We start from the raw sequence: 23,596 nt of genomic DNA on the forward strand, positions 1-23,596 counted from the left end.
TTGGGCTACTTTTTTGTGTGACTGTATGTTACTGCTATATGTGCAAAAATGTGTCTGGGCTGTGTATGACTGTTGGTACTGTGTTTTGCACCTTGGACCTGGAGTAACACTGTGTTCATGAGTATTCATGTACGATTAAATGACAAATAGACCTGAACTTTGAACAAAGTGGATAATTTCACTCTCCCCCACATTTATCTTTTCACCCACATATTTACCTGTTATGCCCTCATGTCATCTTCCCATCAACTTTAGTATAATCTGATATATTACACAATATACGATGCAATACACAAGTTATTGCATTATAAAATATAACATTATGCTCAGTCCCTTCAGCAAGCCATTATAATAAGTTCTAACTGCTGAGAATGCGGGTGTATCCCCAAGACATCCACTCATTAAATGCTTGCCAACTCATCTATCCATCTTTGCTTCAGTTCACTGTCCCTTGCAGTGCTGTGGGAGCCTTGCACTTCAGTCCTGCTGAAGTTTATCACTATACTGTCAGGTTCCGTACACCATCATATTTGTTCAGTAAACTCAAACCCAATTCTCCTTTTATAAAGCTGTGTCTTGACATGATTTTCCAAGTAATCTGCTGTCATTTACTTAGACATTGATTTCAACAACATTCAACATTAGATGTTGTTGGGATAAGAGAACTGAAACATTAATTCTGCTGCTCTTCCCACTGCTGAATGCTTTAAGCATTTTCTATTTTAATTACTGCAGTGAGAGAAAGAAAATTAGTTTTAGGTTCATACCCTTTCAGAACTTGAGGTTTGTTTCTTTTCAATTCAATAGAATATTTCCAGAAAATAGGATTTTTTTTGGCAATCATAACTAATGCAACTAGTACCTTTGGGACTATGATGCAGCTGATCAGGGCCAAAGACCTATTGGTGCTTTCTCCCATTCTAGTGCTTTTTCCTCTTCTGACGTTGATGAGTACTTAAAGCACACTTTTGCCCTTGACATTTACCAATTTTTATTATAGTTCATGAAAGTAAAATGTGATCTACAGCTAGACTGATGAATATCAATTTAACACCATGGTTATTTGCAACTCAAATCCATACACTTGCCCTTGCCCAATTTCTCAGTCAACAAAACTTTTCTCAATAATCTAAAATTAAAAACTGACTGGGTTTGAATTGCCACTTACAAGTAGGTCCCAAATTACTTCCCCTTTATGCACCCTAATCACTGCTGATAGTTGGCATTTCATTGTAATCCAAATCCTGACTCAAAAGAAATAGTTTCTTTTTTTTTCTATTCAGTTTTTTCTTCATATCTTGAAAACGATATCTTATTTTAACATTCTAAATCCCAGGCTCAGCAGCCACTGGCACTGCCACTTTGAGCCCGAGCCCAGGCCCTGCTGTTCCATCCCTGGTGTCCCCGCCGCAGCCGCCAGGGCACCCAGCCCAGAGCACGACGTGGCAAATCGCCCCAGGTCCAGCTGACCCGGCTGGTAAGCACCTAGTAAGGGTCGCTTGCTCGGGGTTACGAGCGATGGCCACCGGCGGACCCAGCAGGAGACTGGTGGGGAAGGCAGAGGAGCTACGACCTTAGAAGACAATGGTTGCTTTGCAAGCGGAGGATCTACCAAGAAGAGAGGTGGTGATCTCTTTAAACTCACCCGGCAGAAGGCAAAGGCAAACCACTGCTGTAACCTGCCAAGTACATGATTTCCCAATATGTCAGTCTCAATAATGTTGGGATAGAGCAGCGTGGAGGGAAATCGTCCGCCAACTGGAAATTCCAGTTGCGACCTAACGACAACAACGAAATTCCACAAAGAATGCAAACCTGATTTTGGCAATACCCTAATATAACCCTTGGAATGAATACAACATTCTGGTTACTTTATGCTGTATTTTCTCCAATAATTTCCGGTTGTGTATGCCGAGAATATTTCAAACAGTTTTTATAGTTGGTATAAAGAACAGCATTTTATTTTGATTTTTTAAAAATTATCGTAACTCTATATGAATTCATCGACCACTGTATCTTTAATGGGCCTGGAATGAATGCTGCTGCATTCGCTTATCCTGAACAAATGGAAAAAAGTATTCACTTTTTGCATTCGCAAATTTCTACAGATGTGCACTTGAACTGGCTGCATCATTGGCCAGTACAGAGGGGCTAACGCATGGGATCAGAGAAAGCTGCAGAGGATTGTAAACTCAGCCAGCTCCACCACGGACAGCAGCCTCCCCAGCATTGACGCCATTACTAACAGAGCTTTGACCAGCAGCCAATCCGGACATCAGAAGTTTGGAGAAGAGGGGACTTCAATCAGGTCTATCAGAAAATAAAAGGCAGCAGCGGGTCTCAGAAGCAAAAAAGACCTTTGACCAGCAACCTATCGGATTTTGTAAGAGCAAAGTAAAGGAAGACAAGGGCAACAGCAGTGGCCAATGCCTAAGTGGATGTAGTCATAGAGTGCTGATCTTGAGGCTTCAGCCAAGAGGAGTTTCAGTCAGAGAAAGTAAAGGGAAGAAAAGCTCAGGGTTTTTTTTCCCTTCTCTTCTTTAGCTCAACTAGGACAGTAGAGATGACAGGCAGGATACTGAAATGCTCCTCTTGCGGGATGTGGGAAGGCAGGGACACTCCAGTGTACATCCAAGGAGCAGGCCACGGGAAACTGGGCAACAGTCAGGAAGGGGAAAGGAGTTTGGGAGCCAGTGCAGAGTACGTCTGTGGCCATCCCCCTCCAACAACAGGTATATCACTTTGGATACTGTCGATGGGAGGTGGGGGGTTGACCTAACAGAGGAAAGTCACGGGGTCAGGTCTTTGGCACTGAGTCTGCTTCCATGACTTGGAAGATGGGGGGGGGGGGGCGGGGAGAGAAGAGGCATGCTGTGGTGATAGGGGATCCATTAGTTAGGGCAGGAGGCTCTGTGGACGAGAACAAGATTCCCGGATGGTATGTTGCCTCCTGGGTGCCAGGGTCCGGGATATCTCAGATCGAGTCCTCAGCATTCTTAAGTGGGAGGGTGAACAGCTAGAAGTCGTGGTCCATGTAGGTACCAATGACATGAATAGGACGAGCGCTGAAGTTCTGCATAGGGAGCTCAGGGAGTTAGGTGCTAAGTTAAAAGGCAGAATCGTGGAAGATTTCAATCTGCAGGTAGATTAGGAAAATCAGGTTGGCGCTGGATTCCAGGAGGGGCAATTTCTAGAGTGCCTACGAGATGGCTTTTAAGTGCAGCTCATGGTTGAGCCCAGTAGGGGATCAGCTATTCTGGATTGGGTGTTATGTAATGAACCAGAATTGATTAGACAGCTTAAGGTAAGACAGCTCTTAAGGGCAAGTGATCAATATGATCAAATTCGCCCTGAAATTTGAGAAGGAGAAGCTGTAGTCAGATGTATCAGTATTACAGTGAAGTAAAGGGAATTACAGAGCATGAGAGAGGAGTTGGCCAGAACCGACTGGAAAGGAACACTGGCAGGGATGATGGCAGAGCACCAATGGCTGGAATTTCTGGAAGCAATTCAAAAGGCAAAGGATATGTACATCCAAAAGAGAAAGTAGCATTCTAAAGGACAGATCACATAACCATGGCTAACAAGAACTAACATAAAAGCCAAAGAGAGGGCAGAAATAGAGAGAGAAAAAAAATCTCTGGAAGTTAGAGGACTGGGAAGCTTTTAAGAACCAAAAGAAGGCAACTAAAAAAGTCATTAAGGTAAAGATGGAATACAAAAGTAAGCTAGCCGATAATATTAAAGAAGATACCAAAATTTTCTTCAGATACATAGTGTAAAAGAGAGGCAAGAGTGGATATCGGACCACTGGAAAAAGATGGAAGGTGGAAATGGGGGACAAGGAAATGGCAGACGAATTGAGTAAGTATTTTGCATCAGTCTTCACTGTGGAAGACACTAGCAGATTTGTGGAAGTACCAGGTGTCAGGGGGCACCAAGTGTGTTGTTACCATATCTTGAGAGAAGGTTCTTAGGAAACTGAAAGGTCTGAATGTCAAAAAAATCACCTGGACCAGATGGTGTACACCCAAGAGTTCTGAAAGAGGTGGCTGAAGAGACCACTGAGGCATAATGATCTTTCAATAATCACTAGATTCTGGAATGGTTCCAGAAGACTGGAAAAGAGCAAATGCCACTCCAAGAAGGAAGAGAGGTAAAAGAAAGGAAACTACAGGCCAGTTAGTCTGATCTCAGTGACGTTAAAGTCGATTATTAAGGATGAGGTCTCAGGGTTTAAAGAGAGTTTGGGTGCTTTTTAGCTCTTTTGGTGGGCTGCAATCAGCACAGGGGCAATAAAAAGAGAGGAGGTGTAAGCGGAGTTGCTATTGTTTGGAGTGGGTTGGCTATGGCTCAACATGCTTGGGCAAGCAAAGGTGGAGGCTCCAAGTAATGTAATAGGGGGCCAAAGTCAAAAACAGTGATGAATACAGGACTGAAGGTGTTGTATTTGAATGTGCCCAGTATACAGAATAAGGTAGATGGTCTTGCAGTGTAGTTAGATTAGCAGGTATGATGTGGGCAACACTGAGTTGTGGCTGAAAGAAGATCATAGTTGAGAGCTTAACATCCAAGGATATACATGGTACTGAAAGGACAGGCAGGTAGGCAGAGGGGGTCGGGTGGCTCTGTTGGTGAAAATGAGATCAGGTAAAAAAGACCCTGACAGGATTTATATACAGGCCTCCAAACAGTAGCAAGGAGCTGGGGTACAAATTACAACAGGAGAAATAAAAAAAGGCATGTAAAATTGGCAATACTGTGAAAATCATGGGGGATTTCAATATGCAGATACAGTAGATTGGGAAAATCAGGTTGGTGCTGGATCATAAGAGATGGATTTTGTAGAATGCCTACTAGATGCTTTTTAGAACAACTTGTGGTTGAGCTCACTAGGGGAAAAGGCAATTCTGGATTGGGTGTTATGTTATGAACCAGATTTGATTAGGGAGCTTAAGGTAACTGAACTCTTAGGAGACAGTCATCATAATATGATAGAATTCATCCCACAGTTTCAAAAAAAGCTAAAATTCAGATGTATCAGCATTACAGCGGAGTAACGGAAAGTACAGAGGCATGAGAGAGTTAATTCAAAGGAGACATTAGCAGGGATGACATGAACAGCAGTGGCTGGAGTTTCTGGGGAAATTTGGAAGGCACAGGAAAGATACATCCCAAAAATGAAGTATTTTCAAGGAAGCATAAGGCAACCATGGCTGACAAGGGAAGACAAGGACTGCATAAAAGCAAAAGAAAGGGCATATAGCAAAGGAAGAGGATTGTGAAGCTTTCAAAAACCAACACAAGTCTTTTTTTTGAAACCTTATTATAATACTTTAATACTGCTCTACTATGGCTGGGAAAAGAACAAAAGCTTCTGCAAAAGAAAGAGAAACAGAAGATGGATCCCCAGTCACTTTGGATTCAATCAATGACTTCCTTAAACGGCAAAAATCGGAATTTTCTGAGGAGTTTCAACGACTTAATGGCAAATTGGATACAATTCAACAAAATTTATCTGAGCATGAGAACTGAATTCAGGAAAATACTACAAAGCTGGTGACACTTGAAGAGGACATTGACGATACAATTAAACTCTGCAAAGAGTTATCTTTATCTAATGATAAAATGATGAAAAGGATTATCAGTCCAGAAAATAGAAACAAGAGAAATAACTTGCGAATTCTGGGTCTTGAAGAATCGATTGAAGGCGCTGACCCTACGAAGTTCTTCACAAACTTTCTGAAACAGTTATTCCCTGCAATATTCACTTCCGAGCCGAAGCTCGATTGAACATATCGCTCGCCGACTTCGAAGCCATTGTCATCGGCAGCGAGACCCAAATTGGTCATTCTAAGTTTTCATGAATTTCGCATTAAGGACCTTTTAATTCGCCATACCCATCAACAAAGAATGATCGATTTCCGACGTTACAAGGTCAGATTAGTGGAAGACTATTCGCCTGAAGTTATGGCTGAATGCATGAAATATAAAGTTGTTATGTCGGAATTTTACAATAAAGGATTTAAACCATTCCTTCGGTTTCCCACCCATCTGAGTATTGTTTTGAAGAACGGATTGCTAAAAAGAATAAAGTCGGTTGAAGACGCAAAAGAGTTTCTAAAGGATGAAGTCTGAAACTGTTATATTTCTTACTTGACCAATTTTTTCTTCTGTTAATATGAATTTGGAATAAGGTTTCAATAAGCTTACGTTTTGGCTGTTCATATATTGTCTTCTGTTTTTTTTGATACTTTTTTATTATATCCCTTTTTAAGGATTTATTTTAATATAGCTTTCTTTGAATTTGTTTAAACTGATTCTTTTATATTTTCGAATACTGAGTTATTTTTCTTTTAATGTTGTGTCTTGGTAGGGACATAATTGACCTTGTACGACCAGAGTTATTGTCAACAGGATTTTTTGGGGAGGGAACTTAGTTCTTAACTCGCTGACTGACTATGGTCAGCTTCCTGGCTTTGGGTGGGGAAGGGAATAGGGCCTATTTCTCTCTGGGAGCTCTGTTGGGTTGATTATATGATTGCCTGTTTGACTACCTTACCTTACGGTTTGCTTTGTAGTTTTAAGAACTTCTGGCCAGATCATTTAATTACATCTTAATTGATATTTAAAATGGTTCAAAATATTAACTTATTCAGTTTGAATGTGAAAGAGCTGAATCACCCCATTAAATGGAACAAAGTATTTGCTTATATTAAAAAATTAAAAGCACCCATTATTTTCTTACAAGAAACACACATACGCAGCTCTGATAGCTTACGTTTTTTTACTTGGTGGAAGGATATGCAATTCTATTCTTCGTTTAATGCAAAATCACGTGGAGTTTCGATTTTTGTAGATAATAGTTTCCTTTGTTCAGCAAAAAGTTGTTTCGGACCCTAATGGTCAATTTGTTATTGTATAGGGAGTTTAGACAGTAAATTGATTGTTTTTGCTAATGTATATGCCCCCAACGCAGACGATCCAGAATTTTTTTGAACGTCTATTTTCATTTTTGCCAGATTTGTGTACTTACTCTCTTGTGATGGGAGGAGATTTTAACTGCTGGTTAGATCCAGTATTTGATCGCTCATCTGTCAAACCAGCCAAACTTTGGCTGGCCAAAGTCAGCTTTGTTTATCCAATCCTTTCTAACTAAATGTGGTATAGTTGGTGCTTGGCATTTTCTTCATCCGACGGACAGGGAGTATTCTTTTTTCTCTCATGTTCATCATTCTTATACCAGGATTGATTATTTTTTTTATTGACAGTCAAATGATTCCATTAGTTCGATCAATGGAATATAAAGAGATTGCTATTTCTGACCACTCTCCTGTACTTCTATCTTTAAATCTTTCTGGTCCTATCCTTATGGGTAGATTTTGGTGATTTACTTTTACTCTGTTATCCGATAAGGACTTTTTAAAATTTATGGAGAATAAATTACCCTCTTTTTTGAAGAAAATACGTTGGAAGAGGCGTCTAGTCTTATTATATGGGATACTTTTAAAGCATACATCCGGGGTCAAATTATTTCTTATACTGTAAACATCATTAAAAAAAAATTAACAAAGAGAGAAATGAACTAGCTAATCAGTTAAAACAAATGGACCATAAATATGCTTCGGTACCCGATCCTGAAACATATAAGAGACGTATTGAAACTAAAACTAAATATGATCTTCTTTTAACGTATCCAATTGAAAGCCAATTTTTAAAAGATAGAAGTCAATTTTATATTCATGGAGATAAAACTGGTAAGCTACTGGCTAATCAATTGAAGCCATTTATAGCCAAGCGGCAAATTAAAGAAATACGTAAAATTAATGGGGACATGACAACTGACCACTTTGAAACTAATGACACTTTTAGGAAATTTTATTCTAAATTGTATAGTTCTGACTCTGTTAATGATAATATTGCAATGAATAATTTTTTAGATCAATTAAATATTCCTAATCTTTCGATAGATGATCGTAGGCAATTGGATCAACCCATTTCCCAGGAGGAAATTGCTCAGGCTATTCGAGAATGCATTCTGGGAAATCCCCAGGACCTGATGGATTCTCTGGAGAGTTTTATAAGGCTTTTTCCTCCTTACTTATACCACACTTATGTTCTACCCTTACAGATTCCTTTAAGGTAGGAAGATTACCGCAGTCTTTTTACGAAGCTTCCATTTCGCTTTTCCTCAAAAAGAATAAGAATCCTACTGAATGTTCTTCGTATAGACCTATCGCTTTACTCAATTTTGATCCTAAAATTTTATCTAACGTGTTGGCTCGCAGACCTGAAAATATTATATCTTCTATAGTTTCAGATGATCAGACAGGATTTATTAAAGATTGATATTCCATTTCAGTATATGGCGTTTGTTAAATGTTATGCACTCTCCATCTAAGGAAATATCGGAATGTGTGATATCTTTGGATGCGGAGAAGGCTTTTGACAGAGTTGAATGCAATTATCTATTTACATCCTTAGAAAAATTTAATTTTGGACCTAATTTTATTCATTGGATTAAATTACTTTATTTATCTCCCTCCGCTCAGGTTCTTACTAATCTTTAGAATTCTAAACCCTTTAATCTCCAACGTGGAACTAGACAAGGTTGCCCTCTGCTTTTTGATTTGGTATTAGAACCCTTGGCAATTGCTTTTCAAGAATCTAAAGAGATTACTGGGATTTCAAGGAGAGGTACTATTCATAAAGTGTCTCTCTATGCTGATGCCTTCTTGCTTTTTATATCTAATGTTACCTCTTTGCCATTTGTGTTCCGTTTACTGACTAATTTTAGTCAGTTCTCAGGATATAAATTAAATTTACAGAAGAGTGAACTGTTTCCTTTAAACAATTTAATACCAACCGATATTAACCTTCTTTTTAAAATTTTAAGAAAACAATTTACATATTTAGGAGTAACGATTACTAAGAATTGTAAAGATTTATTTAAGGGAAATGTTTTAAGTTTAATGAATTATGTTAAAAAAAACTTTCTAATTGGTCGCCTCTCTCTTTATTAATTCTATTAAAATGAGTATCTTATCTAAATTAATATACCTTTTTCAAGTTGTGCCTGTTCTTACTCTTAATCTTTTTTTTGACTCTCTGGATTCCATTCTTTCTTCCTATATATGGAAGAATATAAAACCTCGTATAAATAAAGCTCACCTTCAAAAAAAAACAGAACGGAGGCTTTGCCTTACCCAATTTTAGGCTGTATTATTAGAACATAAGATATAGGAACAGAAGTAGGCCATTCGGTCCATCGAGTTTGCTCCGCCATTCAGTCATGGGCTAATCCAATTCTTCCAGTCATCCCCACTCCCCTGCTTTCACCCCATACCCTTTGATACCCTGGCTAATCAAGAACCTATCTATCTTTGCCTTAAATACACATAATGACTTGGCCTCCATAGCCACTCATGGCAACAAATTCCACAGATTTACCACCCTCTGACTAAAGTAATCTCTCTGCATCTCTGTTCTAAAAGGACGTCCTTCAATCCTAAAGTTGTGCCCTCTTGTCCTAGACTCCCCGGCCATGGGAAATAACTTTAATGTGTTCAGGTCTTGAAACATTCGGAATGTTTCTATGAGATCGCCCCTCATTCTCCTGAACTCCAGGGAATACAGCCCAAGAGCTGCCAGACATTCCTCATACGGTAACCCTTTCATTCCTGGAATCATTCTCGTGAATCTTCCCTGAACCCTCTCCAATGTCAGTATATCCTTTCTAAAATAAGGAGCCCAAAACTGCACACAATATTCTGTGTGGGATCAAGAGTGCCTCATAGAATCTCAACATCGCGTTCCTGCTCTTGTATTCCATACCTCTAGAAATGAATGCCAACATTGCATTTGCCTTCTTCACCACTGACTCAACCTGCAGTTGAGTATTCTGCAAAAGAACTCCCAAGTTGTTTAAGTCCCTTTGCATCACTGCATTTTGAATTCTCTCTCCATCTAAATAATAGTCTGCCTGTTTATTTCTTCCACCAAAGTGCATGAATATACACTTTCCAACATTGTACTTCATTTGCCACTTCTTTGCCCATTCACCTAAACTATCCAAGTCTCTCTGCAGGCTCTCTGTTTCCTCAACACTAGCCGCTCCTCCACCTATCTTTGTATCATCGGCAAATTCAGCCACAAATCCATTAATCCCATTGTCCAAATCATCGACATACATCGTGAAAAGCAGCGGTCTCAACTCAACCCCTGTAGAACTCCCTGGTAACCGGCAGCCAGCCAGAATAGGATCCCTTTATTCCCACTCTCTGTTTTCTGCCGATCAGCCAATGCTCCACCCATGCTAGTAACTTCCCTGTAATCCCATCGACTCTTATCTTGCTAAGCAGCCTCATGTGCGGCACCTTGTCAAAGGCCTTCTGAAAATCCAAGTACACATCTACTGAATCTCCTTTGTCTACCCTGCTTGTCATTTCCTCAAAGAATTGCAGTAGGTTTGTCAGGCAGGATTTTCCTTTCAGGAAACCATGCTGGCTTTGGCCTATCTTGTCATGTGTCTCCAGGTACTCCGTAATCTCATCCCTAACAATCGATTCCAACAACTTCCCAAACACTGATGTCAGGCTAACAGGTCTATAGTTTCCTTTCTGCTGCCTCCTACCCTTCCTAAATAGCGGAGTAACATTTGCAAATTTCTAGTCATCTGGTACAATGCCAGAATCTATCAATTCTTGAAAGATCATTAATGCCTCTGCAATCTTGTCAGCTACTTCCTTCAGAACCGGAGGGTGCAGTCCATCAGGTCCAGGAGATTTATCCACCCTCAGACCATTAAGCTTCCTGAGCACCTTCTCAGTCGCAATTTTCACTGCACAAACTTCACTTCCCTGACACTCTTGAATGTCCAGAATACTGCAGACGTCTTCCACTGTGAAGACTGATGCAAAATACGCGTTCAGTTCCTCTGCCATCCCGGCATCTCTCATTACAATATCTCCAGCATCATTCTGTATTGGTCCTATATCTAACCTTGACTCTCTTCTACCCCTTATATACTTAAGAATTTCAATCTCACTTCAGAGCACTGCAGAAGGGCATGCCAGTAGCAGCATGAGGCATACTCAAAAGTGACATGTCAAGCCGTTGAAGACATGACACAGAACTTCAAGCATGCAACAGAAATAAATGGATGAGACCACAACACTGTAGAACTGTCAAATCATGTCATATATGGCCCTATTTACATCAATGGAGTCATTTCAATGGTTGAGAGCTTCAAGTTCCAAGGTATAAACATCACCGGAAACTTATCCTGATCCAACCATGTAGGGGTCAATGCTAAGAATGTGCCTCTACTTCCACAGAAGGCCAAGGACGTTCAGCATGACCCTCAATAATTTTTATCTCAGCATTGCACAAAACATTGTATCTAGATGCACCACGGCGACTGCTCTGGCCAAAACCACAAGAAATTGCAGAGTTATGGACACTGTTCAGCACATCACAGAAACCAGAATCCCCTCTACACTTTCTGTTGCCTCAGTAAAGTAACCAACATAATCACAGTCTCCTCCCACCCCAGATAGTCTCTTTTCACCCCCTTCCATCAGGCAGAAGATACAAAAGCCTGAAAATATGTACCATCAGGCTCAAGGACAGCTTCTGATGATTGCACAATGTTTGATTCCATCCACAACTCCTCAGGAAATGAAGCAGACAATTGCAGCATGCAGCACCACAGCAGCGTTGCAGCTAGCTTGACACTATTACAGCTCGGGGCATCAGAGCTCAGAGTTCACTTCCAACGTCACGTGTAAGGAGTCTGTATGTCCTGCCCATGGAATGCATGGCTTGTCTCCAGTTCCTCTGGTTTCCTCCCACAGTATAAAGAGTTGCCAATTAGTAAGTTACTGGTCTTTGTAAATTGTCATGTGATTAGGCTAGGATTAAATTGGGAGTTGCAGCTCAAAGGGCTTGAAGGGCCTCTTCTGCATTGTATCTCGAAATAAAATAAATAGAAGACCTGGACAAAGTTGAGGCCGAAGCTGAGAAGCAGTGAGTAACATACAAGAAAAGTGTCCTTTTATGACCATCTCAAACAAGGGTCTAACCAACTGCCATTAACAACCAAAAAGTAAATGATGGAAATATTCAGCAAATCAGGCAGAGCCTATGTAAAAGCAAAACAAACAATATTTCAGATGCTAGAGCCTCCGTTAGAAGCAGTTAGTTTTCATTTACAGAGAAATGGGGAGGGATGGGAAGAACCTTCTGTTACTGAAAACTCAAACAAACAACAGGAATTCTGCAGATGCTGGAAATTCAAGCAACACACATCAAAGTTGCTGGTGAACGCAGCAGGCCAAGCAGCATCTATAGGAAGAGGCGCAGTCGACGTTTCAGGCCAAGACCCTTCGTCAGGACTAACTGAAGGAAGAGTGAGTAAGGGATTTGAAAGCTGGAGGGGGAGGGGGAGATGCAAAATGATAGGAGAAGACAGGAGGGGGAGGGATAGAGCCAAGAGCTGGACAGGTGATAGGCAAAAGGGGATACGAGAGGATCATGGGACAGGAGGTCCGGGAAGAAAGACGGGGGGGGGGGGTGACCCAGAGGATGGGCAAGGGGTATATTCAGAGGGACAGAGGGAGAAAAAGGAGAGTGAGAGAAAGAATGTGTGCATAAAAATGAGTAACAGATGGGGTACGAGGGGGAGGTGGGGCCTAGCGGAAGTTAGAGAAGTCAATGTTCATGCCATCAGGTTGGAGGCTACCCAGACGGAATATAAGGTGCTGTTCCTCCAACCTGAGTGTGGCTTCATCTTTACAGTAGAGGAGGCCGTGGATAGACATGTCAGAATGGGAATGGGATGTGGAATTAAAATGTGTGGCCACTGGGAGATCCTGCTTTCTCTGGCGGACAGAGCGTAGATGTTCAGCAAAGCGGTCTCCCAGTCTGCGTCAGGTCTCACCAATATATAAAAGGCCACATCGGGAGCACCGGACGCAGTATATCACCCCAGTCGACTCACAGGTGAAGTGATGCCTCACCTGGAAGGACTGTTTGGGGCCCTGAATGGTGGTAAGGGAGGAAGTGTAAGGGCATGTGTAGCACTTGTTCCGCTTACACGGATAAGTGCCAGGAGGGAGATCAGTGGGGAGGGATGGGGGGGACGAATGGACAAGGGAGTTGTGTAGGGAGCGATCCCTGCGGAATGCAGAGAGAGGGGGGGAGGGAAAGATGTGCTTAGTGGTGGGATCCCATTGGAGGTGGCGGAAGTTACGGAGGATAATATGTTGGACCCGGAGGCTGGTGGGGTGGTAGGTGAGGACCAGGGAACCCTATTCCTAGTTGGGTGGGATTGTTTTCTTTCTTTCTCAGGTAGAGTCATAGAGCACTACAGCAGAAAAGCAGGCCTTTCAGCCCATCTAGCCCATGCTGAACTATTATTATGCCCAGTCCCATCAACCTGCACCTGGACCATAGCCCTCCATTCTCCTTCCATCCATGCATCTATTCAAATTTCTCTTAAATGTCAAAATCAAAAATGCATCCTCTACTTCTGCTGGCAGCTCGTTCCTCACTTTCATGACCCTCTAAGTGAATAACCTCCACCTCATGCTTCCCTTAAAACACCCAGCCTCAGTGGAAAAAAACCTGCTTGCATTGATCCTATCTATGCTCCTCATAATTGTATATATCTCTATCAAATCTCCACTTACTTTCCTATGCTCCAGGGAACACAGTCCTAACCTATTCAACCTTTCCCTATGACTCAGGTACTCAAGTCCTGACAACATCCTTGTAAATTTTCTTTGAACTCTTTTAATCTTATTAATATCCTTCCTATAGGTAGATAAGCAGACTGCCCACAATACTCCAAACTAAGATGGTGCATAATCAGCATCTTATACAACTTAAGATCCCAACTCCCAGACTCAATAATTTGATTTATGAAGGCCAATGTGCCAAAAGCTCTCTTCACGACTACCTACCTGTGATGCCACTTTCAAGGAATTATGGATCTGTATTCCCAGATCTCTCAAACCTGATTTCAGCCCCCAAGGTGCAACACTTCCCACTTGTCTGCATTAAATTCCATCTGCCACCTTTCAGCCCATTTTCCAGTTCAGACTGTGTCTAGGGCATGAGAAATGACCCATTCCTTCTCCCCAAAGACTGCCTGGCTTGCTGAGTGTTTCTGTTTATATTATTTCAGATCTCCAGTACCTGCATTTTATGATCTTCATTTACCTTTGACATAGAATGGTTTTACCATCACTCACTCGACATGTTCAATATCTTGGAGGTCAACATTAAACAGAAACATAGACCAATATTTGCGAACCAGTAAAATAACTGCTCCTACGTCGACTCAGGCCTAGAGAGCCAGCGTTGGGCACGATGACGGACTCTCCACTTCTCCCTCATCAGTGTGTTCAGTTCATCTACATTAGTCGCACCGCTGTCTTCTAGGAGTGTGTTGACCATAGTCTTGGGAGGGCGCCCAGGGTTCATCCTCCCGTGCTTGGGTTCCCATTTGATGAATAGGCTGGCAGGTAGCTCAGGGTGGTGTAGACAGTGCCCCGCTAGTTGCAGCCTTCTCACCTCGACTTTAGTGGTGAGCATCGGTAGGTTGTTATAGAGCTCAACGTTCGTCATGTGCTGTTGCCAACTCACATCAAGAGCCATCCGGAGCATTCGTGTATAGCAACCATCTAGAGACTTTCGCATCGTCTTGGTGAGTGCCCATGTCTCGCATCCGTACATGAGAATGGACTCTATGCCTGCTATGAAGATCCTCTTTTTAAGCCCTCTGGTCATGTTCGACTTCCAGATTTCCTTCATGTCGTTCATAGCCCTCCATGCCAGCACCTTCTGTATCTTCATGTCCTTCTGCGAACTCATTATGATGATGATGAGTAAAATAAATACCAGGGTAACCAAGAGGAAGTATCTGTACCAAATGACTCATCTACTAACAAGAGATAAATCAAGAGTATATTAGAGGTCGAGTACCCCTTTACCAAACCATAACCCCTGAAATGCAAGTTTTTTTAAAAAAGTGTTGACATGATGTCACAACTGGAAAATTTGAGAAGGCGCTGGGAAGATTCCCAGGTGATGTGCAGGTCCCTGTGCACGACACAGTTCTGAGAAGTGACCTTACACAAGTAATGAACGAAGATAATGAAAAACAAAAAAACACTGTATAAAGCAAAAAAAAAATCTAGATCATGTTCTGATAGAGTGGATTTGACAGTGTTGGAGGGAAATACGGCGCTTAACGGTATGCTGGTCATGAAAGAAGATCTATCACAACAAACTAGAAATTGAAGGTAATTGTGAATATTCAGCAGGCTGATCGCAGAAATTCAAAAAAAAGTTACAGCATTAAATTTTAAGATTTATGGTGATAGTGTGTTCTGTTGATCATGAAGCAGCAGAGAAATTTATTGATGACTTTGCCAAGATCGTTGCTGATGAAAATCTAACACATTGAACAGCTGCATCAATAACATGTATGATGAACATGTGTGACAAAGACTGATTACCAGTTCCACATAAACTCAGTCAGAAATGATCGTGATCCCAAGCTATCTGATATATTCCAAAATCTAAAATCCAAAATACTCACGGCTCCAAGCATTTTGGATTAAGTGGGATTCAAACTGTAATGCTCTTTGCTTGTCCAAAATGCAGCACCAACAACACGAGTAGAGCAGCCTTAACCCCCTGCTCTACTTGCTTTACACTTACAGTGGCATGCAAAAGTTTGGGCACCCTTGGTCAAAATTTCAGTTACAGTGAATAGCTAAGCGAGTAAAAGATGAACTGATTTCCAAAAGGCATAAAGTTAAAGATGACACATTTCTTTAATATTTTAAGCAAGATTACTTTTTTTATTTCCATCTTTTACAGTTTCAAAATTACAAAAAAGGAAAAGGGCCCAAAGCAAAAGTTTGGGCACCCTGCATGGTCAGTACTTAGTAACACCCCTTTTGGCAAGTATCACAGCTTGTAAATGCTTTCTGTAGCCAGCTAAGAGTCTTTCAATTCTTGTTTGGGGGATTTTCACCCATTCTTCCTTGCAAAAGGCTTCTAGTTCCGTGAGATTCTTGGGCCATCTTGCACACACTGCTCTTTTGAGGTCTATCCACAGATTTTCGATGATGTTTAGGTCGGGGGACTGTGAGGGCCATGGCAAAACCTTCAGCTTGCGCCTCTTGGGGTAGTCCATTGTGGATTTTGAGGTGTGCTTAGGATCATTATCCTGTTGTAGAAGCCATCCTCTTTTCATCTTCAGCTTTTTGACAGACAGTGTGATGTTTGCTTCCAGAATTTGCTGGTATTTAATTGAATTCATTCTTCCCTCTACCAGTAAATGTTCCCCGTGCCACTGGCTGCAACACAAGCCCAAAGCATGATTGATCCACCCCCGTGCTTAACAGTTGGAGAGGGGTTCTTTCCATGAAATTCTGCACCTTTTTTTTTCTACAAACATACCTTTGCTCATTGCGGCCAAAAAGTTCTATTTTAACTTCATCAGTCCACAGGACTTGCTTCCAAAATGCATCAGGCTTGTTTAGATGTTCCTTTGCAAACTTCTGATGCTGAATTTTGTGGTGAGGAGGCAGGAAAGGTTTTCTTCTGATGACTTTTCTATGAAGGTCATATTTGTGCAGAGTCTGCTAAATCTTCCTGAAGGTCTTTTGCAGTCAAACGGGGGTTTTGATTTGCCTTTCCAGCAATCCTACGAGCAGTTCTCTCGGAAAGTTTTCTTGGTCTTCCAGACCTCAACTTGACCTCCACCATTCCTGTTAACTGCCATTTATACAATAGACAATAGGTGCAGGAGTAGGCCATTTGGCCCTTCGAGCTAGCACCGCCATTCACTGTGATCATGGCTGATCATCCACAATCAGTATCCAGTTCCTGCCTTATCCCCATAACCTTTGATGGAGCTCTCTCTTTAAGAGCTCTATCCATCTCTTTTTTGAAAGCATCCAGAGACTTGGCCTCCACTGCCTTCTGGGGCAGAGCATTCCACATATCCACCACTCTCTGGGTGAAAAAGTTTTTCCTCAACTCCGTTCTAAATGGCCTACCCCTAATTCTTAAACTGTGGCCTCTGGTTCTGGATTCACCCATCAGTGGGAACATGCTTCCTGCCTCCAGCATGTCCAATCCCTTAATAATCTTATATGTTTCAATAAGATCCCCTCTCATCCTTCTAAATTCCAGTGTATACAAGCCCAGTCACTCCAATCTTTCAACATATGACAGTCCCGCCATCCCGGGAATTAACCTCATGAACCAATGCTGCACTCCCGCAATAGCAAGAATGTCCTTCCTCAAATTTGGAGACCAAAACTGCACACAATACTCCAGGTGGGGTCTCACCAGGGCCCGGTATAGCTGCAGAAGGACCTCTTTGCTCTTATACTCAATTCCCCTTGTTATGAAGGCCAGCATGCCATCAGCTTTCTTCACGGCCTGCTGTACTTGCATGCTTGCTTTCAGTGACTGATGTACAAGAACACCTAGATCTCGTTGTACTTCCCCTTTTCCTAACTTGACTCCATTTAGATAGTAATTTGCCTTCCTGTTCTTACCATCAAAGTGGATAACCTCACATTTATCCACATTAAATTGCATCCGCCCACTCACCCAGCCTGTCCAAGTCACCCTGCATTCTCATAACATCCTCCTCACATTTCACACTGCCACCCAGCTTTGTGTCATCTGCAAATTTGCTAATGTTACTTTTAATCTCTTCATCTAAATCATTAATGTATATTCTAAACAGCTCTTAATTACATTACGAACTGAGGAAACGGCTACCTGAAAATGCTTCAGTAACTTCTTATAACCTTCTCCTGCTTTGTGGGCATCATTTATTTTAATTTTCAGAGCGCTAGGCAGCTGTTTAAGAGGAGCCCATGGCTGCTGATTGTTGGGACAAGATTTGAGGAGTCAGGGTATTTATAAAGCTTTGAAATTTGCGTAAACTGGCCTTTCCCAACAATGATTGTGAACAAGCTAATTAAGGTCTGAGACCTTGGTAAAAGTTATCTGAGAGCTCAAATCTCTTGGGGTGCCCAAACTTTTGCATGGTGCTCCTTTCCTTTTTCCCCCCCACTCTAAAATTGTATAAAATAAAAATAATACACTAATCTTGCTTAAAATGTTGAAAAGAATGTTTCACCTTTAACTTTATGACTCTTGGAGATCAGTTCATCTTCTACTCACTTAACTATTCACAGTAACAGAAATTTTGACCGGGGTGCCCAAACTTTTGAATTCCACTGTATAACTGGGTGGCTAACCACAGCTCCAATGCCATATTCAAGTTTGCTGACAGCACATTGTCATTAGCTGGATCAAAGGTGGTGACAAACTACCATATAGAAGGGAAGATAGAAAATTTGGGTGAATGGCACCATAACAATAGCCTTTTACTCAATGTCAGCAAGACCAAAAAACTAATTATTGACCTCAGGAGGAGGAAACCAGAGATCCGTGAGCCAGTCCTCATCTGGGAATCAAAGGTGGAGAGGGTCAGCAACTTAAAATTCCTCAGTGTTATTATTTTGGAGGATCTGTCCTGGGCACAACACATTAAGTGCAATTACAAAGACATCAAGGCAGCATCTCTCCTTCCTCAGGCGTTTGCGAAAATTCACATGACACCTAAAACTTTGACAAACTTCTTAAGATGTGTAGTGGAGAGTATACTGACTGGCTGGACCACAACCTGGGTATGGAAACACCAATGCCCTTGAACAGAAAAATTCCTACAAAAAGTAGTGGAGTGGTCTAATACATCGCAAATAAAGCTCTCCCCACCACTGAACACATCTACACAAAACACTACTGCAGAAAAGCAGCATTCATCAGGGATCACCACCACCCAGGATATGCTCTCTTCTCGCTGCTGCCACCCCACCACCAGGTTCAGGAAAAGTTGTTATCCCTCAACCATCAGGTTCTTGAACCAAAGGGGACAACTTCACTCAAGTTCACTTGCCCCCATCATTAAAATGTTCACAAACACGAGAAAATCTGCAGATGCTGGAAATCCAAAGCAATGGTGGGGGGACTGAGCAGGCCAGGCAGCATCTATAGAAAAGAGTAAACAGTTGGCGTTTTGGGCCAGAGAATAGGGAGAAGCACCCAGAGGGAGATGATGGGCAGCTAAGGTGACAAGGTGAGAGGGAATCAGGATTGGGGAATGGGGGTGGGGCAATCACTGGAAGTTCAAGAAATTGATTTCATCCCATCAGGTTGGAGGCTACCCAAACAGAATACAAGTTGTTGCTCCTCTAACCTGAGCGTGGTCTCAACACGGCAGTAGAGGAGGCTGTAGAATGACGTGTTGGAATGGGAATGAGAAGTGGAATTAAAATGGCTGGCCACTGGAAGATCACGCTTTTTCTGGCAGACGGAGCGTAGGTGCTCGGCGAAGTGGTCTCCCAATCTACAGTGGGTCTCACCAATATACAGGAGGACACACCGGGAGCACCGGATACAGTAGATGACCCCAACCGACTCACAGGTGAAGTGTCACCTCACCCGATAGGGCTGTTTGGGACCCTGAATGGTAGAGAGAGACCAGGGCCCCAAATAGCCCTTCCAGTGAGGCGACACTTCACCTGCGAGTTGGTTGGTGTCATCTACTGTATCCGGTGCGGCCTCCAGTATATTGGTGAGGCCCAACGTAGATTGAGAGACCACTTCGCCAAGCACCTACACAAAGCGGGTTCTCCTAGTGGCCACCCATTTCAATTCTACTTCCCACATGCCAGTCCATAGCCTCCTCTACTGCCGCAATGAGGCCACACTCAGGTTGGAAGAATAGCACCTTATATTCTGTCTGGTTAGTCTCCAACCTGATGGCATGAACATCTATTTCCTCGAACTTCTGGTAACTGCCCACCCCCACCCCCGAACCATTCCTTTTTTTTGTACTTGCAGTTTCTCTCTCGTCTTTTGCACACTGGTTGAATGCTCAGGTTGATTCTGTTACGGTTATTATTCTATAGATTTATTGAGTATGCCCATAAGAAAATGAATCTCAGGGTTGTATATGTTGACACATATGTACCTTGATAATAAATTTACTTTGAACAAGGTACTTGATGTGACCCAAGATTAACACACCTACTAACATTTCCTACATCACTGGCACACAGTGGTTAAGCATGTACCATTGATGAAATAAAACGTAGGTTACTGACCTCAACGATTCCAACAGCACCTCCTAAACGTACAACGTTAATTACCAAGAACAAGAGCTACAGCCACCCAAACTCCACCACACATACTCCTTAAAGTCACACATCAATCAAACTGGGGAACATCTCAGTCCATCATTACTGGATTTAAATTCGGGAATCACTTCATTGAGAGGATTATGGGAATACACTCAGTGGAAGTCTCCCGCTGCTCAAAAGGTTTAGCTAACCACCATTCTACCAAGGACAATTAGAAATGGTTGACAGGCATTTTATTTGAGAATGGTAACTAGAACCCCACCCCCCCCCAACAATAATAAAAATCAATAGACTCAGAAGCAGTGATTTGCTTCATGTTATTCGTGCAAACTGGCTGCCACATTTCCCTCACAATAGACAATATACATCCGAAGTATTTCGGTGCATGAAATCTTCTCATTTTTCTGAAAACTTTTAAAATGGAGTTCTTAAAAACAGAATGAAGGATTTGTACAAAAACATAAACCAAAGTGCTGGCAGCCAGCATCCCATTTTTGTTTTCTTTTTAAATAGTCTGATAGGTGGCAGGTATATTGAAAAATATACCGTTTTTGCTTTGGCAGATAACTGAGCTTAATAGTAACGCAGCAGTTAACAGAATGCTTTATGATGCTTGCTGTATGATCAGGGTTCAATTCCCACTGCTGTCCATAAGGAGTCAGGACATTCTCCCGGTGACCACGTGGGTTTCCTCCGGGCTCCCTGGTTTCTGCCCACATTCCAAAGATATACGGGTTAGAGTTAGCAAATTGTGGTTATGCTATGTTGGCACCAGAAGCCTGATGGCACTTGTGGGCTGGCCCCAGCATATCTTTGTACTTCGTTGATCCATTTCTCTGTACGTTTTGATGTACATGTGGCAAATAAAACTAATCTAATCTTTAATCATTAGCTTTCAAGACATTACAAAGGAACAAAGAGAAATACAAGAAATATGGCCGTTTAAAACATATCACATTACAAAAAGCATTTAACCACCTACAACTTGCGTCATTGTTTAATTAAATATCTTGTAATACACTTTTAAAGCTCAAAGTACATTTATTATCAAATTATGTATGCAGTATACAACCCTGAAATTTGTCTTCCCCAGTCACAAAACAAGGAACCATGGAACCACTTTTGAAAGCTGAAATAACATTGAAGTCCAACAGTTCAATTCTGCTTTCATTCTTTATTAAATAAAGGCTTCATTCCCAAATAATTCCAGTGTTTGCAAACTGGATAGGGCTACACAAAAGATTGAAAAACTGAGAAACCAAGTATCCTTTCATCAAATCCACCACACCTTCTGTAGGCGAGCTCAACATTCATTTAGAATGCAATGTCAGATTGTTTAGAAGACTCAAATATGGCAACACTTTTCACAATGTCATATCCCAAAGTGTTTAACAGCCAATAAAGTACTTTGGCTATTCATTATTATGTAGAAAATGGACAGCCAATTTGTATGCAACAAGGCTAAATAGCAAATACCTGTGTTTTTTTTGACTGGGTTATGTTGGTTGAGGAATAAATAATGGACAACAATGTGGTAAAATTCAATTCTTTCATTATAATTTAGGAACAGAAACTGTCCACTCAATCCTTACACCGCTCTGCCAGGGCACCACTTAATTTGAAGGCAACAGCTAAGGCAGTCAGGGCTTAGCTACTAATGCAAGGTCATTTACAAGCTATAAGCAGCATACATCCACAGATGCAGCGATGTGAAAGTGAAATATTCAAGTTAATATTGAGAAAACAAATTTTAAAAATATAAATGATCAAGTATGAAAGCATTTCTAGCCCGAATTTGACTTTTCTTTTGAGGGATTCCTGTTGGAGGACAATCAAATTTTGATAGGAGCATTTCTAAAATCAGATACCCGAACTGGTAAGGACGACCAAGTACATAGTTAATAAGGAAAAACTTCGACAGAGGAGTTCCACAGCTTTCGACAAAGACCAGACAGAATGATTGTGGTGCGAGTCATCTTTCCTTTAACGGAAAGGGGAATGTCTGCGAAGTAAAACTCAGGGGGAACCAACAGAAAGTTCAAAATGAGCAACGGTCAGGATCAGGAGCGGGGAGAGGGGGCGAGTGCTTTCAGGGTTGGGAAACAAGGCAACTAGAGAATGCTGTGATCGGGATAAATGTTGCGAGGAGAGAGTAGTGGATTCAAGGTACGTCCGGCGCATGAACAGGATAGAAAAGGCCGACCAAAAGACTACGGCACAAATCGGTTCACGCCGGAGTCTATCTTAGGCCCTCAGCCGACAGTAGTGGGACCCGATGGTAAACCTGCACCCGCCCAGAGTCAATCCCACACCCATCCACAGCCCCGATCCCCCACTTTACCTGACCGACGCCGCGCTCACTCCATGCAACCCCCGCAGAAGCTGCACCGCCACCTCAACCTACCCCGATGCCGGAAGCGTCCGTATCCCGTCCAATCGACATCAGGAGTGCCTGCTCTTCCGCCCTCTGATTGGCCAATTCCACCGTCAGTCTGCCTTTCCCGCTTCTACTATCAAGTTAGATTGAGAGCACAAAGAGGTACGTGTCAGCCTGGCGGGGCTGCAGACAGCGGAGAGTGAATGGAGGGAGGAGGGGCTCTCGGAGCGGGGTCTCACGGGATACTGGAGGACTGCAGACGGCAACGCGCGCACGCGCACACACTCAAACGCGAGAAAATCTGCAGATTCTGGAAATTCAAGCAACACACACACAAAATGCTGGTGGAACGCAGCAGGCTAGGCAGCATCTATAGTTCCCACTTTCAAATCTCTTACTATCTCTTCCTTCAGTTAGTTCTGACGAAGGGTGTCAGCCTGAAACGTCGACTGTACCTCTTCCTAGCGATGTTGCCTGGCCTGCTGTTGCTCTCTCCCCGCCTCTCCCCCCCCCAACCCTAACCCTGTATTACTCCAGTTTGGCCTTGAATTTGAGGGAAACGCTGCGGACCTGATACAAGCCAAGATATGAAGTCCTGTGTAAATAAGAATCTATAACTTCCAGTTGAATGTTAGCACCTCCGATTAGGCCCAGGAATAGATTTGATATAATTAGGGTGATAAAAAGTTACTTCTGGGTGTTTGATCACTAATAGTTACAAAGATCAGGCAAATTGTTGACAGTAATTTAAATTACTCATTCAAGAGTTCGGCTTTGCGGGCTGAGCCAGCATTTAATTGTCCATGCAAACACAAGATGCTGGAAATTCAAGCAACACACATCAAAGTTGCTGGTGAACGCAGCAAGCCAGGCAGCATCTCTAGGAAGAGGTGCAGTCGACGTTTCAGGCTGACACCCTTTGTCAGAACTAACTTTAATTGTCCATCTCTAGTTGTCCTTGTGAAGGTGGTGG

The 23,596-nt window shown here is 42.2% G+C and overlaps 1 protein-coding gene across 1 annotated transcript in view; it reads right to left on the reverse strand.

Moving 5' to 3' along the window:
* The window catches only part of stt3a (STT3 oligosaccharyltransferase complex catalytic subunit A), an 81,955-nt gene extending 59,286 nt beyond the window's left edge, over nucleotides 1–22,669 (reverse strand). Inside the window, exon 1 of the mRNA XM_063038153.1 lies at nucleotides 22,588–22,669. The gene's annotated coding sequence lies outside the window, so the exon portion shown is untranslated. The remainder of the gene's footprint in view (nucleotides 1–22,587) is intronic.
* Nucleotides 22,670–23,596: the final 927 nt, after the last annotated feature.

Source organism: Mobula hypostoma, chromosome X2 (assembly GCF_963921235.1).
Source record: "Mobula hypostoma chromosome X2, sMobHyp1.1, whole genome shotgun sequence".
Classification (NCBI taxonomy): Eukaryota; Metazoa; Chordata; class Chondrichthyes; order Myliobatiformes; family Myliobatidae; genus Mobula; species Mobula hypostoma.